We start from the raw sequence: 17,098 nt of genomic DNA, 5'->3' as shown, positions 1-17,098 counted from the left end.
CATATCATTATCATCAACTAAATGCGCTGTCATTGTCATCGCTACTATCATCATTATCCCTATCACTAACTGCAGCGTCATTGTCATCGCTATGATCATCCATACGCTAGACAAGGAGAATTACGACCTGTTTCCCACGCCCCCAGCGTGGAGTACTTAAAGGGGCGCAACTTTGTTTCGACAACTGTTCCACTCGCTTGATTGTTAATGGTCACCTATCAGAGCCTGTGCCAATTCGATCATCAGTGAAGCAGGGCTGCCCTACGTCACCGCTACTGCTTGCCCTCTACCTAGAGCCACTTTGAGTATACTGCGAAAAAACAATACCCGCGGTTATGTTCTCTTTAGTAACGAAGTCAAAGTGCTTGCGTACGCCGATGATTTGGCTTTTTTCTGCATCGATAAACCCAGTATTGACAATACTATAGCCACTATTGAACAGTTTGGCATCTGGCGCTCAAGTGAATACGTCTAAGTTCTGGTCTGTGGTTCGTGGGGAGCAATGCCGACTCATTAGGATGGAATTGAATAGTCTCGTGTTCCCCCTAAATCCTAAATACCTTGGAGTTCCCCTTCATGCATTCAAGTTTAGTGGGCGCTACTGGAAAGAGCGGGTCCCTGCGCATCAAGCTATGCTCAGACGTTTGTTCCGCACCGCCTATCAATTTTTGGTCCAGCACAGGCCTGTAACATGTTTCTAGCCACAAAAAAAAAAATGTTTTGCAGGTACTCCATTGCGCGAGGCATTACATCCAAAGCTTTCACCGAACGTTTACGACGTTCTTATGGTCCTCCAGTTTTGAGCCTAGGCGGTGCGATAACCTCTTCAGGCCTGTTTCTGATGGCGGACTAGGTTTGACACATCTCTATGTCAGACAGTTAGTCGCTCGTTTCTTCTTTTTCCGTAATAGCTCCCATCTAATTACTAGAGCATCCCTGCAAACTAACTTTGTGAACCTTCTTCCAAACTTAGTGGTATCTTCCAATTTTACCGACCGGCCCTTATTATTTGGTTTTATGAAACAAGTTTACGATTCAGTTCGTTTTCTGGCAGTTCGCTTCCTTATGGGAACTTATTCTCTGTTTCAGGGAAAATTTTATATAAATAATTGATATCTATGTTGTTCCCGCCTCCGCTGTATCGTTCTTTCTATTCGAATTGCATGGGGCACGATGTGTTGAGGAGAGCACGTAAAATTCCGATTTCGCCTTACAGCGTTTTTATTCATGCCGAAATTCTACCTATTAAATTGTGGCTTCACAAAAAAATACCTCTGTTTCTTCTGTTAATCGGCGGCTATGTGAGACACCTGAAATCATCGAACTGTTTTACTGCCTGCAAAGATGCGATATTATTTGGGGACATTCTACAAAGAACACTGAAGAAAGACTTTATGAATTCTCACAGTGTGCGTTACCTATAATGGCCGCCCAACATGACCGTGAACCCATTAACATGATTTCTTTCCTTGGAGTGCACAGTCTGTGGTAAACGCGCGTGTTGGACCGGAATGCTGAGCCTCTCGTTTCCCGCAGTACTCATTTCGGCCAGATGGTGCACACACTTATGAAGATGGTGACTATCAACCGGACTGGCTCCCATCATGCGTTGTCTTTCCTTGCCACCGTTTCAGTGAAGTTGTGCTAGGTAAGACGTGTTGTAGTTGTGTGTTTCAATTGGATTTTTCGGCTACGGGCTGATTACTTTGTAAATAATGTATACAGATCTTTCCTGCATTTAAAGGTGTGTAATAAATACCATACTGGAAAAAAAAAAAAAAAAAAAAAAAAAAAAAAACTCCCGGTGGTGGTAACGCTCGGCTATGGATTTAAGGGATGGAGGTTCGATTTTCGGTAAAGACGACAGACCTTTTTTTTTTTTTTTATTTCAATGCAATGCACTTAACTACCAATCAAGTAGGTAATAGCGAAACAGTTTGCAATTCAAATTCAGCGCGTAAGGTTTTCTCTTAATTTCCAGAACATATTACTGAATTGGGCTGGCGAGATAATGCCCCCCCCCCCCCCCCCAAAAAAAAAAAAGAAAAAAAAAAGAAAAACGTCGCACTTCTTGAAGAAATGGGCGATGTACGTTTGAGTGGGAATATAACATTTTTTATGCAGTTCGCTCATCAAACGAAGAGACTGGCCGGAAGTTAACGCATGAACATAATTACAAACGAGAAAGACATTATGCACTTTTTGTACCTTAACAAATTGCATGAAATACGGTATGTAGCAAGAGGAGCATTTGAAACAGCTGGAAATATTTTTCTCTCCTGCACCTTAACGAAGCGCCACAATAAATCCTGTCATTGTCACAATAGACGACTAAGGACCGGAGGAAAAAGCACAGTGTTTTCGAAATACATTCTCTTTCTCACTTTCCCGACAACCCAAACGATCAGACTAGCACGTATTTGCCCAGTCGTAACTACGGGAGCGCTGTATTGATATTAAAAGAGAAGATATTCTAACGAAGAGCGCAGCTTCACAGCGCCAGCCAAAAAGGACCGTTGAGCGAGTTATGCCTATGCGGCGCGCCTTTCCTCAGTAGCGCTGTACTCCGAAGACGCCAAATCAAGACGCCGCATATGATACTCGCTCGCCGCCGTAGAGCAGCGGTCAGCGACGGCGATGGTAGCGTCGCAGTTAGGCCCCGCACCTGCTCCGCCGGGGCTGCTCGGTTACTTCTGGCTAAGACGGTACAGTCTTTGTCAAAAGTGTAGAGCCCAGGGGGTCTGCTTCTGAGCCACTTCGTGCAGCTTGTAATGGATTTGCAGTGTTCCGAATCACTTTATGGTCACATTTTTTGCCCTACCCTCTACAATGAGAAGGACCTCCACTAATGCTAAATTAGCGCGACTACATGGCTGTACATAAAAATACAGAATTTCTACCCCAGCAGAGGCCCACAACCGGCGGCACAGGAGAGAAGTAAGTACATTACGTGAAAAGAAACAAATGTCTTGCACAGTGACGAGAAGAAAACAGTATTTAATACTTGAGATTTTATAACGCACATATATAGTAACTAGCCGCGAATTTCTGCGCCAAAACTTGATGAAAAGCAAGTTATTACGGCTAACTTGCATAATTGGTGGAACATTTATATAGGTGAAATAAATTCATTACACGTGGATACCTGCCAGGAATGAGGGCACATGCTCCGTAGAACGGGAGCATGAAAGGCTGCAAGCAAGCTCCTCGTGCAATCTACTAGGACATTATCTCGCACGAATTTTTTTTTCTCTGGACAAACTGTGATGTGTGTGCAGCTTATAAGGAATACGCTCTCCTACATATAAAGGACAACAAAACAGAAAATTGATTTCAAAGTAGGCGAATTCCTTTTCCAGGAAACAACAGGCTGGACAATTGTTTGTAAGACGTTATCTTAAATTTCACTTAAAACATTTTAATTTTACTGCGCCTACCATCTTGGACACAGTCTTGGACACCGTCTTAGGCACACATGAAGTAGGCATGCATAACAAGAGTGTATCTTAAAGCAGCTATGTCAGAAAGCAAATAGTGAAGTCTCGGCTTTACGAATTTTCCCATTTCAAAAAAAAAGAAAAAAGAAAAGTACAAACATCAAGCTAGCTTACTGAGCGTAATGCGATTCTGCACAATACAAGCCATTCCTTTCCGCCAAAGAAAAGTTCATGTCAGCCTGAATCGTCGCAAGTGTATTCGTTTCAGCCACACGACTGAATTTACCACCGAGGTTTCTGTTTGTTTTTTCGCAAAGCTAGGCGCCGTTCAGTTCATTCACTTCAACTAGCCCAATTAGCCGTTCTAGCACAGTTCAGTTCATTGCTGGGATGACCATAAATTTATTAATCCACGATAAAACATGTAAATATCAAAATAAGTGCCGCGTTCAATGCATACATAATTTTGATAGCAAAGCACTGAACTAAAAAAAAAAAAAAAGCGACCTAGCAGTCGGCGCTCGGCAAGTTCCTCAATCGTTCTAAGAACAATGGAGTTATAATTTAAAGCATTTTGCTTCTTACTGAACACTTAATAGATAACTAAGTGCAGACCAAGTCCGGGTTTCGTAACAGTCCCGACAGGTAAACGATGTTGAGCTAATTGTGCATGAAAATCATCATGACTAGCAGCCGATCTATTGGCCGTTAATTATACCTAGCCCCATGCAGCCAAAGCTATTCAAAAATACATATCATTTCAAACGTAACGCTGACAAGACCGACTGAGCAGAAAGCAGCGATCCCGCAGACAAACACGGAAAGCTGACAACTTGCAGAACACGCCGCTGGGACGTGAACAGAATACGTTGACGGGAACCATTCTGCTGGCATCCGACATAATTGTTTCGCGTAAAACATTTTCGCCCTAACCAAGGGCAGAATAAGAGCGTAAACCCATGTTCGAATAAAAAAGAAATGGGCGGACACTTAAGCTTCGTCTTAAGAGTGAAGACTGCCTTTTAATTGCGAGTTTTTTTTTTTAATTTTATTGTTTAAGTCCTTTAAAATTATTACTGTAAAATAAGTACACATCCCAAACACGTGTTAGTAAGTTGTATACACACCCCAACGCGTTCACTAGGCTTGGTACCAACTACCCTTCGTGGCCTTATATTGCCTACGTTCCCGCCTGGCATACAGAGGACCTAGGTGCGAACCCCAATGGCGACAATTTTGTTTCATGGAATTACTCCCAAGTAAACTTCTGAAATACCTCAATCAAGGAAAACTTCTCGCCAATTTTGACTTCATTTGGACCCTTCCCCAGTTCGCTATGTAACGTGGAAATTGCCACACGGGGGCACGTGATTGTGACGTCATAACCCTGTCGACCAATCGGGACTCTTCCGCACGAATATTTCCGACTAGCGAAGCCGACTACTATTACTAGGCCGGCAGCTTACCGAACGCGTAAACAGGTAACCTTAAATCAGCGACGGACGGTGGATCAAACAAGCGGGTGCCGTGGAATTTCCTTCCGAAGAACAGTGCTGGGCGGGTGTGTCCCGCTGCAATCTTATCTGAGGGCGCCTACAACGAGCGGCTGTTATCCTCAGTGACCTTGGCCTTCACCACATGGAACGATGATCACCCCGCTCCTGGAGGAAGGCGTTCTCTTCCTAATGATGTCCGAAAAAGTTCGCGAAGGTTGACTCGCAAAGCGACGGCGCCCATCCGCTGACGCCATTGCACGCCCGCGTCAGTATAACTGCACCAACAAACTTTATGCCGCTAACTACTATGGGTACCTGCGGAAGCATACGGGTCAGCAAGGTGGATAAGCTGGTAGTTTGTTGAGAGTAAGGAGTAATTATTGAAACATCTTGGACACCATAATCTCAAGAATGAACAACGTCAAGAAGCATGCCCCACTTGCAGGCTTTGCCATAAAAAATGCAAATACTTTTTTGTGGCTAAAGCACGGCCCTCCACTATCAAACACGTTGGTGTTTGATGGTGTCTCGTTACAAAATTAATGTGTGTCAGCTACAGAGACCACGACGAGCAGAAGCGTGGGCACGCTGCCCGAGGCACGCGCTTACGGAAGCAACCCTGACAGATCTGCCAGAGATCTGACATTTGCATGAAACATGGCAGCATCTATTTCCGAACGTTTTCCTTCGCAAGGCGCGGGGGGTCTCGATCTTGGCGCTGCCGGCGCACACAGTGCACGCACGTTAAAAGCGGCCTCTTCTCTAGCTTTTTTCTTTTCATTTGCATTTCAATGTTATATTAACTCAAATAGGAAGTGAAGAGCGACTCGGTTGTTGAATAACAAAAGCGTAGCCTTGGTCGAAAACTTGCCGGGTTCGTTTCTAGACGCTGATTCTCCTATATTTATTTCTAGGCAATGGCGTGGGACTCATTTTGCGTCGTCAGCAAAGGAACTCGCATCCTACACAAGCCCACCGGACTGCACAATCATTTCGGTCAACCGGACTGCTTGGTGCTAACGCATCAATGCGCAACCACCGTAAAGCCCCTGTAATAAGCAGCACTTGCCACTTTGCTAATAGGTGTTAATGTGGAGCTCAGGCACAGAGCTGTGCACGGGCTCGGGCCAGCCCAAAGGCCGTACCCGGCCCGCGGGCCGGGCTCGGGCCGCTCGGAAACCCTCTACGGCCGGACCCGGGTTAAGGTATATTTGTCTCAGGCGGGCCGGACACACTGATCACGAACACGTGCAACTTTTGCGAAAGCGCGAATACGGCCGTAGTGCGATAAGGGTATTTTCTCGCTTCCTCCCCACGCGAGGGCTTCCCAGTTCTCTCCCGGCGCCTTTTCTCCTCGCCTCCGTCAGTGGCCGAGCAGAGCTAGTGGTTTCGAGAATCTCCGCAGTGGTAACACCGGTGCTGAGGTGTGAAAGGCACACGGTGCGCCAGGCGAGCTCACCGAGTACTCGGCTACAACCCTTTGTTTAGGTTTAGAGCTAGCGCAATCATTCCAGCCACAAGTTGTAGCACCGAAAGAAACTTCGGCGCTGCGGTCGGTTTCATTATCCAGGAGCGCCGCCTATTTGCCTCAGTTCAATACATAACTTGTTGTTTTTGCATACTACGTATGTGCTGCGCCTCTCCATATTCAGTAAATTTGTCATTTCAAACGTGAGAACTCGACATTTAAAGATAATGGGAAATTATTTTCTTTTTGCATTTCTTCAACTGAAATTATAGCATGACGGGCCGGGCCCGGACCTTAAATCTGAGCGCCGGGCTCGGGCTTAAAATTTCGGACGACCGTGCACACCTCTACTCAGGCACGCAGCCAGGAATCATTTTCCGGGAGGGGCGCTGCTGCACTGAGCAGGAGGCGGGGTGCTGGAAGGACCATCCCAACAAGATCAAGGGCAGGACAGCGTTGGATAAGTGCGGAGCTACCCTCTCCCAGATGTGGACAGTAGGGCCACGTCTGGGCAGGCCAGAAAAGAGCTGCACGAGACGCGACTTGGAGCCAGGCTCAACGCGGCGCAGCAAACGCTCACGATCGAACTCACGGCTGGCATGCTAATTCCCTCGTACCAATCCGCGCACAAGTTTCTGTTGTTTTTACCCTATAACAAACTCCCACTCTGGATCTGTCAGCAGTAATAAATAAAAGGGAGACAGCTCAATTTGTTTTTCTCTTTCGATATATCGCGCGTTAGACTCCGCCCTTGTTTTCTTGTTCCCTCTCCCTCATACTACAGTCACTGTAAAGCTCATATTATCCTTGCCTTGCTAGAGAATCCCCACTGGAGCGTGCCGTCTCATCATCAGTGGATGGCGACCGTCGAAACCAGCCGGCATGCATCGAATACTCGACCGGCGTACGAAGGTCGCGCTCTCGAATCCTCGGAACAGCGGCACAATTTGCGCAGCTGCGGGCAGAAACAGGAAACATGCGTGCGCAGCCGCCAGACCCGAGTCGGTAGGAGCAAGCCAGACAAGGAAGGGGGGGGGCAAAGAAAGAGAACGAGGTAAATTTAAAAAAAAAAAAAAAGAAGAAGAGCGCACTTAGTCAACCGCTGCATTGTGTCAGGATGGATTTTCCGGATACTCACGCTCAGTCTCGGATTCCATATATTAGCACCTTCTTTGTCGTCGACAGAGCTGTTGCGACGAAAAATAGGCGTCATCACACGACACCGACGGCAATATGCGCTTATGTGCAGGTGAAAAAACCAAAATTGGTTTGGAGGAGAGGCGCAATACCCGTCTCAGTTCTCTATGGACACCTGAACAGCACCGAAAGAAAGCGGGACCGTAGTGGAGGGCTACAGAATAAGTTCGACTATCTGGTCATATTTAACGTGCACTGTAATCGCACAGCCCACGGACGCCTTTGCGTTTCGCCGCCATCGAAACACAGCCGCCATGGTCGGGCTCGAACCCTCCGGTGCAGTGGACGAGAGAATCTACGCCGTTGCCAAGTCGTGATGGAGCCATGTTTCCGAAGGAGGGAAGGCATTCGATGCTGAATGAAGAAAGCTTAATCCACCATTTGCGGAAATCGAAGTCAGCTATTCCGTAAGGCACGTTTTCCAACCAAATGATCTCGTTTCCAGATTGTCCTTGAAAAATGATCAGACATGTGCCCTCTTCGGCCACATTCACGGTTAGTGTCGTGGGAGTCGTCGATATTGGTTTCAAAACGCAAAAGCAGAGAGGAAGCGTAAAGAATCGTCCAGAACAAGTCCCGCCCGAGGCAGATGACAATTCCTTCATTTTCGAGGTAAACCATTACACCCCTTCTACAGCTCTCTCTGAGCCATTTCGGTCAAGTGGCGACATTCCCTAGTTTGCGCAGAACGATGGATGGATGGAATATAGGAGCGTCCCCGTTGAAACGGGGTGGTAGCAGTTGCTATCATGCTCGTCCCCCCCCCCCCCCCCCCCCCCATATCTTTAATATTGTTTTAGATCGGTTAACTATACCATCACTCCATTTATTGAATTTTTATTTCTGCATTACTAACATCGTCACTTTTCTGCTTTTAAGCCAGCAATCTTTCAATCGCTTTTTGCTAGCTTTCACCGTAGGTTTATTCACCCGACCAGTGGTATCTCTAAACCACAGAGCTTCAGGAAGAGTGACTGCGCCTGCATCGACTTGCGGATGGATACCATTACATTCGAGTATAATATGGTCAATTGTTTCACTGGAGTTACCACATACAGCACATGCGTCATCTTCATTGTTAAATTTCTTTTTGTAGCTGCGTGTTCTAAGGCACCCAGATCTAGCTTCAAAAAAGTTATCAAAGAAAGAAAGCTGAATCTGCCTTTTCCACTTTCGGTATAATTCCACACTCTGTTTCTTTTCCATCGAAGTTATCCAATTTTTACCTTGTGTGTTTTGCACCTGTTGCTTAACGCTCTTTATTTTCTTCGTCCTTGTGACCAGCATACTTACTAGTTAGTTTTCTAGTTCTTTTCCTCCATTGTGAGTCAACACCTTTCAGGTATAGGTATTCAAATACTTCAGCTGCCCACCTGTAGCTGCCCAATTTCCCCAGACGTTATATATAATATTTTACTCTGAGCTTCCCATGCTTCGAAAGATGCCCAGCCCTATCTCCCTGTACCGCCTCATTTGTGGTTTTGCCGTGGGCACCCAGTGCTCTCTGATTTATTTCTAATGTCGACTGTACCTCAGCTTGAAGGCATAAAACCGCATTTCCGAAAGTAAGGCCGGGAAGCATAATTCGATCCTTTCCAAATACCCCTCAGCACCTGATACCTGTTGTATCCCCACGATACCCTATTTCATTATCCCGGCATTTCTACGCCCTTTTGCTCTAAGTGATCGCTCATGCTTTTCAACGTATGTCAATGTACGCCCTCAAAAATTGCAAGAGGGCCATCTGGGAGCAAAACCTGTTGGTTGGAAATAGCTTGGTTCGGTTTATGGGGTTTAACGTCCCAAAGCGACTAATGCTATGAGAAACACCGTCATGGAGGGCTCCGGAAATTCCTTCAAACCTAACACATTCGTTTATTGTTTGGCTGCCCAACTGTGGCGCCATAGTGGAGGACTTCGGAAATTTCAACCACATGGGGTCCTTTAACGTGCACTGACATCGCACAGCACACGGGCGCCTTGCTGTTCGCCTCCATCGTAAAGCGGCCGCCGAGGCCGGGATTCGATCCCGCATCCTTGGGAACAGTAGTCAAGCGACCTCACGATTGCGCCACCCCGGCGGGGCTGTTGGTTGGAAATGGAGCCTCGCGCAAAAGCCGGTGTACAGATTTCCACAAATGGTTTCCTTTCGCGAAATCGACGAGGCACTTATCAATGCTCTTATTACAAGCAGTGGTAGGGTTCCCTCATCCGATTACGGCCGCAGAGCACAGAAATATTTCAACACTAGAAGTATATATGTCTCAAACAAAACGCAGAAATTGAAAATTTAAAATACAGCTTGGGTGGGTATTTTGCGTTGACATCGATATTACGTGCCCTTGAGAAGTGCTTTTCAAGCACGACTTTTTTTGGTTCCCAGCAGGTCTTGAAAATGAGTTTTCAAAACCACGTCATTTTGATGTCAACACACAAGCGGCTCCCTAAAAAGCACGTGACTCGAACGCTTTTGTTACCTAATCAGGGAGGGAACATGGCGTTGACAGGCGAACTTGGGGCCTCAGGCCAACCGTAGTTCCCGCTGCGAAAAAAAAAAAAAAAAAAAAAAAAAAAAAGGCGATGTACAGGCGGAGAGCAAATTTAAGTTTCCGATGTTTTGATAACTTTGAACTTTGGTCGGTAACCGTAAAGGTGCCGCCAATATGAAAGGGGTTAACAATTTGCGCAAAAAGACGGATTGTTAAATTATTTCTCTAGTTACCCTGCAAGTCATTTTCGTTATTTTGCGACTGAGGGAAGCTGGTTAGAAAACAAAAAAAGTGTGCTTGGCACACATAATTACGTAGTAATGACTGACTCAATGCTCTAACATTGTTCCCTTTCATATTGGAAGACCAGTGCATAGTCGACCACACCTCCCTAGGGCGGTTCGACGGGCGCTCCAAACTTCCGAACTGCGCGCGCGACGCCCGGATCTGTTGACCGATAGAGCTCCGCGCCACTGGAAACGACTACGGGCGCAGCTCAGTGAAGACCGGTACTCGCGAATCATGTATGCGGCGCTTTCGGCCATTAGATCGCGAAGCCGGTGACTGCCGCCAGGCACTGTTCGGAAGAGCGCCCATCAGGACTCTGCGCATCCAAGGCTAGCTTCTTATTTGATCGAAACCATGCATTCAGTGAATGACAGTCCTTTAGGATGCCACAGGCAGATGAAAGGAGGAGGCCGCTCGCGCGCAATCATTCGTGGGCATGCTCGGACACTTGCGCGCAAGCGACGAAGTCGTTCACTCTTTTTTTGCATTCTTTAAATGATGTACAAAGCTACCCCCGTCCTTTCTTGCTCCCCTCCGTACTTTTTCCCCTAGCTATCCTGTCCCTATCCCCTTTTCATTCCCGCCGGACGTAGCTCAGGTGCTTCAGATTTTAGATTGCATCTTGCCGCGGCCGGGAACACTCCTTTCCTCCCTTTTGATTATTCAATAAACCACTACCAGCACGCCTTTAATCGGATTACCCGCGGTGTCATGAGAATTGGTCGACGCGATGGGCTGCCGTTTGAGAAGCAAAAGCCGCTCGTTTTTCTTTCGTCGAATGTAAGCTTTGTTAGCTCGCGAACGCCACGAGGGGCCGACTCCAGCCGGCCAGCACTGACGGGCACGATGCGTCTCGGACGACCGATGATGCGCTTTCAGGTCAGGGCGGAGCAGTAGTGAGCAGACCTTTTACGATCAGACTTCGTTAAGTGAATTTCCACAGTTAACCATGCAGATACTGGTATGCTCGTTCAGATCCCATCCCGCGCGTGGGAGAAAAACTGAAAATAAATCGCGAAGCCACGTACTCAAGATTCAGGAACGACAGCACGATGAGGATCTTGTGTGGATCGCAGTGAAGACACAATTAAGGGTATCTGCAAAAGTGATTCACACCACACACTGCTAAAAGCATAGCTGAAATAATTCAGTCGCGCTCAAAATGATCAGCAACGTTCGCTACGATTGTAGAGACATTTGAAGTAATACATTATGCATTTCTGAATACGGTACAAGAACTCAAAACAGAGACTTAGCTGTAGCAGAAAATCCTATCAAATCGATTGGCAGCTCGTGAGAAAGCATCGACCACATCTCTCGCGCTACAAGTCGCACTGAGTTTGACTACCAAAATCACTGCACGCGAGGTGCAGGTTGTGGGTTCCGTCCCCATCGGCGTTCTCTTCTTTTATAAGTTCTCACGTTATTTAAAGTTAAATTATCCAAGTAACTTTCTTGCTGCTTCCTTGGCATGAGTAAACGACTGCGCACCTAAGACAACTTTACGGACTAATCGAGAGCAGGTCCGTTGCACGAAGGCAAAACGCTTCTCGTAAGAACGCTGGAGGGAGCACACGCGGGCAACGCTTACGCTATCGCAACACTTCGCAACGCCCAGGTTGACTATAATTAGATTACTCGGCGGCAAGGCGCACGGTTGTTTGTGTTTGCGCTTCGCGTCTAAAAATAAAGTAGATAATAGAGGTCTAAGTATCCGAAGATTCCGACCGTATTTAGTAACAAAAACGATCTTCCACATGAAGCAAACCACATTGACGGCGCCCACACGTCTATCAGTACAGGCGAATGCTTAATGCCAGTTTTCGTGCTGCATACATAACCCCTGAAATCTGCCGGCTCCACTGGCACCTAAGGCGGTACCAACGTCTTTCTTTAGCGTGAAGTGTTTATTTCCGTGCGCTTCTGAAAACCGGTTGGCTGCAAGTTATGCGCGAACCCCCCAAAGCCACTTGAACGAGAGGCAACACGCAAATGAGGCGCGCATGCCGGCAAAGATCCACGGCAAGCCTGTTGCACAAGCACCGCAGAATCTGAAGGGCGAGCTCTGCACAAACGTGGTGGACGGCTGATGCAGTGCGCCACGCAACAGCGATTGTGCGTTTCCGAACGCAGCCGTTAGAAAACTCGTTCAAAGAAAGCCGGCAACAGATAACTAAACATTCAAATATTCACTGTGAAATGAAATAATTAATCGCGCGGAAAAAAAAAAAAAAAGAGGGGTGGGGTGGGGAGAGAAACAGAAAGAGAAAATGAGTAACCGAGAGGAAAAAGAAGGCATCGAGGAAATGCACGTGCGAGCACACAGCCGACAGGCTCTGTGCTCTAAGGTGATGCAAAATGCAGACTGAAGCAAAAATAGGTAAGTGATAGTAGCGTCACTATATATAAATGCCCGAGAGCAAACTTGTTGACAGTGCTCCCAGATTAAGCGCGTGAATTATGGTACCGCGAGGCAGTTCCGCTTTCTTGACGGATAGAAAGCAGCAGGGGACGTGTAATGTGCGAAGACACGAAAAAAAAAAAAAAAAAAAAAAATGAAATCTTAGCGCGCGGAATTTAACTATGTTTACGAATATCGCAGTGCTGGTATCGCATCGCATCTTCTTCGCAACTAGCCACATTATGTCTGCACGCTTCACTATTAGGGAATCTAAAATCCAGTCAGCAATAGTAATTCGACTTTCGGCGCACCGGGGAATTATTAAGCTTTCCTTGAGCGCTTCGATCTCCTGCACACACCGGCTCATCACTTTTGAAGCGCGAAAGAGATGGTGAGCCTGAAAGAATGAACTTTAGAATACTCACCGGGATGACACGCTGGGTAGTGCCGATTTCGAATGACAAATTATCCTACACCAGACTCACGGCACATAGTTACATTCATTAGCCGAGTGCTGTCTGGGCGCAAGACAACAAAAGCACATGACGTTGTGCGATTGGCCCCAAATGTCACGTGACTTCACAATTGACGTTTGCCGCCTAACGGCAGTTGTCAAAAGTACAAAAAAAAATAATCTTATGCTTTGTAATATAATACACTATTAAAAACAAATAAACTAATGTTATACAAAATTATTAGTAACTCATTAGGCGCTACTTTTTTTTCTAACTTGTAAGTTGCAATGTGTCTCTTAGACTTGGACTTGTGTGATGTGTATGTGGGCAACAATGTATTTCGTCTGCACAGAGCACGCCGGTCATGAAGGAAGGAAAGACGCCGGTTGATGTGACGTTTAGGTCGTGGTTATTTGTGTGTTTTGTGTTGTATTTTTTTTTAATTTATTTGTTATAGAACTGTTTGGCTCCGCCACGTCACGAGGCGCTGGCGACCCATGGCAAACTTAGTTGCAAATAGTTGCAAAGGGTACAGCCACCATCACCACGAGAGGAGGTCAAGGAGGTGAGGAGGTCGTGTGCTGCTGGTCGTGCTCGGCCGTTCGGCACCAAGAGTGCCGCCGCTAGCTCAGGCTGGCATACGTCGTGCCCAGTACCCCATCCCCCATCATCATAGTATCCACCACCACCACCACCACGCACATGCTCCAGCCTAGACCACCGTGCTGCAGCACCAGCTCTGCCAGCCATCCCCGACGGAAAAGCGACATATGTACAAAAATTATAGAGGAGATCGACAAATAGACGAGAAACAAGTTAGTGAAACAAAGGGGCGGTTGGGAGATTAGTGGAGTAAAGCAAGGGAGAGGGGAAATCTTAGGCTTACTCAAATGAAGGGGAGAAAGAGCGGAAACACCGTGGAAGGAAAGCTAACGCTACTATCGATGCATGTTTCTCCTTTCTTTGCGGTTATCCGTGGTTAAAAAGCACTTTATTCACCACCAACGTTTGTCTACCACTGCAATATAGTGCCTAGAATATACTGAGATGGCCAGTGCGGGGTAGGAAGTGTGTTTCTGCCTCGTAATCGGTAGCTGCGTGGCAATGCTCCTCTTTGAAACTTGCAGGTATTAGGTTAGCGTGCAAACAATAACGGTTTCAAAGACGCCGTGCTGTCTCGCTGCGCAGTAGCTTGCCCTTACATATGCAGTGGTGTGAAAACCCAATAAAAGAATGCTGTTTGTATGGACATACAAAGTCGATGCTTATTTTTTCACCATGATCAGGATGAATGGCGAACCTCCCCCAAGCATGTCGTGATCTAAACATCACAATCGGCTTTGCAGCAAGTCGCACGCTCTAAATCGATACGCAATATCGCGTGCTTATTCGTCGCACCCGTATCGATAAATCAAAGGTCACCCGAATACTCTCTACCGTCCGCATTGCACGAAAAACGTCTCCCTGTAGTACTGCATTATCTTATTGCTGAGAGTGCACATACCAGTGGTCAGAAGCATTTTACTTCAAAAACAAGGCAAGATGGTTGAGGTGGGTTTATATAGAAATTGCACTGAATCTCGTAATTGTATTGTACACAGTTATCAAAAGGCATGTAAACTATGGTAAGCAGAAGACACCAGTGACCACAATACAGCTTGAATACCACTGACGCAGTTTTCTTTCATGTCACACTTTAGGTCACTGTTCAGTAGTCCTTGCATATTGGTATGCAAGAACTACTGACTTAGGCATTTTTCATCTCTATTTTCTGGATGCAGACAGGAATGGAAATCAATCAAATACAATATTAGTTATAAGTGAGCTTCAAAAGCAACAAAACATTTTGGAGATGTAAGACAATAAAAATTAACCTGTCATGCTAATTGCCATATTCAAAGTGCACTGACAAATTTTTAGGCATCAAGTATCTGTGTATGTGTGTGTGTGTGTGTAAAGGGGGGGGGCGGGGCTACAACAGCATGCAGTAGCTATAGTGAAAATTTGCTGCAGAGTATGCTGGTACGTTGTAAGTTTTATTGCATCGCATCAATTTTTATGTCCCTGCCGGGGTGGCGCAGTGGTTATGGCGCTCGACTACTGTTCCCAAGGACGCGGGATCGAATCCCGGCCTCGGCGGCAGCTTTTCGGTGGAGGCGAAAAGCAAGGCGCCCATGTGCTGTGCGATATCAGTGCACATTAAAGAACCCGAAGTGGTCGAAATTTCCGGAGTCCTCCACTACGGCATCTCTCATAACCCGAGTTGCTTTGGGACGTTAAACCCCACAAACCAACCAACCATCAATTTTTATGTGTTTTCAATCTAGTTTGATTCGACATATTCACGTGGCAAAGCCAACTTCATCTGTCAAAAGAACACTAGGTTCCCTGAAGTGGCATGCAATCTTTCATTATGCTACTGCAGGGTAGGCACGATTTTATTAAAAATTTATTGTACAGTTCATAGCAAGTTCTAGCTTAATGTGCACACTTCGTCACGTTCAATGCCTGACTACACTCACTTCAGGGCAAAGGCCTCTCCCTCATCCCTCCAATTAACTCGGCCTTGGAGCAGCTGCACCTACCTATACTTCGTCTCACAAGATATCTGCAGCACTGCGAAAGGCAGAAGAGCTCTGGCAATGGTGCTCCTAAGTGCCTCTCACCCCTGCACATTATAATAGAGAATTGTGCTCCTACTGTCACCCCCGCCAATTTGGGGGGTGAGAGGCAGAGCACAATTGCCTATTGTAGTGCGTGTGATCCTGATTGGACCGGGGTGCCTCTGCCTTTCGCAGTGCTGCCTTTTGCAGTGCTGCAAATATCTTGTGAGACGAAGTATAATCCCAAACTTTATCTCATCCGCCAACCTAACTTTGCCACCCTCTGCCATGTTTGCCTTCTCTTGGAACTTTTAGTGACCATTGGTTATCTTGCCTTCACATTACATAGCCTACCCATGCACATTTCTTGAAATCAGGTAGAATGTCATCACGTGTTAGTTCCCTGACCCATTCTGCATGCTTCCCATCTCCTAATGTTGCACTTCTCACGTTCAGTCCCACAGCTCTCTGATTTGGCCTTAATTTAAGTTGTACCCTTTTGTTAGCCTCTACATTTTTCCACTACAGGTAAATACTGACAAGATACTGCTGTTATGCACTTTCCTCTTGAGAAAAACTAGTAAGCTGCCATTCAGTATCAGAGAATGCATGCCAAATACGCTCCATCCCACTCTTCTAGTTATTTCAGTCTCATGGTCCATATCTGCGGTCGCTATCTATCCTATGCAGACATATTTCCTTACCATTTCAAGTGCCTCGCTACCTATCCAAAATTGCTGATCCCTTCTGAGGCGGTGGAACACTTATTTTCTGCATATTATTCTTTGAGTCTACTCTCCTGCTTTGTCTGTCTAGGCCACTGACCATCCTTTGCAATTCGTCCCCTGAGTTGCTCAGCTAGACAATGTCATCAATGAATCGCAGATTACTGAGTAGCATCCACTAGCATTTATCCATGACTTTCGATCCAGACCCCTAAATACTTCCTGTAAGCATGCAATGAATTGCACTGGAGAGATTGTGTCTAGCTCCTTGCCTAAGATCTTTACGTAAGGTTGCTGTAAAGTTGTTTTAGAGTGAGGTTGCTGTGCAGCCACTACAGATAACTTTCAGTACTTCCGCATGTGGCTTACCTACATCCTGATATCGCAATGTCTGCATGTTTTTCCAATTCTGTTTGTGATTGCCTTAGTAAGTACCTTGTAGCTATTGGACAGTATAAGCTGATCACTCTGTAATTTTAAAGGCTTTGATGTCCCCTTTCTTATGGATTAAGCTACTATTGTGTTCTTCAAAGACTGTG

At 46.3% G+C, this 17,098-nt stretch overlaps 2 protein-coding genes across 8 annotated transcripts in view; one reads left to right on the top strand and one right to left on the bottom strand.

Annotated features, from left to right (window-relative positions):
* The window catches only part of Ae2 (anion exchange protein Ae2), a 228,046-nt gene extending 214,709 nt beyond the window's left edge, over nucleotides 1-13,337 (bottom strand). The window contains exons 1-2 of one of the 3 annotated variants that reach the window (XM_084591398.1): nucleotides 13,202-13,321; nucleotides 11,404-11,472 (exon numbers count right to left, since the gene is read on the bottom strand). The gene's annotated coding sequence lies outside the window, so the exon portion shown is untranslated. Of the gene's footprint in view, nucleotides 1-10,075; nucleotides 10,141-11,403; nucleotides 11,473-13,201 lie in introns of all 3 variants that reach the window. The other 2 variants (XM_084591401.1, XM_084591397.1) reach the window with 2 other exon arrangements.
* Nucleotides 13,338-13,595: 258 nt separating this feature from the next.
* Nucleotides 13,596-17,098, top strand: part of LOC146206633 (SOSS complex subunit B2-like) — an 86,072-nt gene continuing 82,569 nt past the window's right edge. For 2 of the 5 annotated variants that reach the window (XM_084591393.1, XM_084591386.1), the window contains exon 1: nucleotides 13,604-13,796. The gene's annotated coding sequence lies outside the window, so the exon portion shown is untranslated. Of the gene's footprint in view, nucleotides 13,797-17,098 lie in introns of all 5 variants that reach the window. The other 3 variants (XM_084591394.1, XM_084591387.1, XM_084591388.1) reach the window with 3 other exon arrangements.

Source organism: Amblyomma maculatum, chromosome 1 (genome assembly GCF_055883805.1).
Source record: "Amblyomma maculatum isolate TAMU_Amacu chromosome 1, ASM5588380v1, whole genome shotgun sequence".
Taxonomy (NCBI): domain Eukaryota; kingdom Metazoa; phylum Arthropoda; class Arachnida; order Ixodida; family Ixodidae; genus Amblyomma; species Amblyomma maculatum.
Note: the sequence above shows the minus strand (reverse complement) of the source record. Positions and strands in the feature narration are given on the sequence as shown.